Source organism: Penaeus monodon, chromosome 23, assembly GCF_015228065.2.
Source record: "Penaeus monodon isolate SGIC_2016 chromosome 23, NSTDA_Pmon_1, whole genome shotgun sequence".
Taxonomy (NCBI): domain Eukaryota; kingdom Metazoa; phylum Arthropoda; class Malacostraca; order Decapoda; family Penaeidae; genus Penaeus; species Penaeus monodon.
Genome location: NC_051408.1, coordinates 1,110,568 through 1,111,581, shown reverse-complemented (window position 1 = coordinate 1,111,581; position 1,014 = coordinate 1,110,568).

The window sequence follows — 1,014 nt, the reverse complement described above, 5'->3', positions numbered from 1 at the left end:
AACAGCTAGCAGAGCCGAAATGTAAATTTACCGAGTACAATTTACATTTATATTAATACTTACTAATACTTATTTACTTTAGAATAATATTTACCTTTATCAATATACTACTTAGTTCAAGAATATAAAATAGCCATTACAGTAGCATTATAGCAAAGTATTTTTTTCACTAATCATCGTATATGCAAATTTTTAACGTTTAAAGTTTATGTATGCATTTGAATGTAAGCATAATTGCCGATTTTTATCAACTACTTTCGTATTCGCATTATACATTGTACCTCTACGTCTGTTAGTCAGTGAACCGATCAGCTCTTCTTTAATGCCAACATTGGATCTGAGGCTGGCACTGGTTCTCAAATAACCATCAACTTCCCTGGCAGGTATTTCCTTTAAAAATTTTAGTATGTATCTAATTACATAGTAACTAAATCTGTGCAGAATTCTGTGATAAACTTCGAGTCAAGTTGGTTTACTTAAGTAATGCATCATGAATAAAGCAGGAGAGGACCTGGTTGTATATATATACACAGAACAATGAATATCATTTGGCTCTGCTTTTAAAGTTATTTTTCAGCTCGAGTGTTTTTTTAAGGTAAAGTTTCCCCTCTATCAAATTCAGAACATCGGCAGGAGGTTCAATAAAGGATTTACGTTACAAAAAGTACAAAAGAAAGGAGGATGATACCTCCGTCCCTCGTGGATATTCCACTCTGAAGAGATAACAGTTCTGATGCATTCAGTTCGTTTTCCTTGCCCAAAGCCCTTCTTAAGATGATATACCTTCTATTAGTAACTCATGAGCTGGGTCAAAGTTCAAGTCATGTTGGCGTGGGAGTACTTGGCTCGCTGCAAAGGGCCCGTGCCTTATCCCCAAAACCTGCGGTATATTTTACTTTCCTCAGTAACGTCAGCGAGAACATACCTCTACCAGAATGGGTTTCTACCCAAACAATACGTGTTTTTTTTTACACTTGAGTACTGTTTGCAGCTGCCGCGTATCTGTGCGTGTAA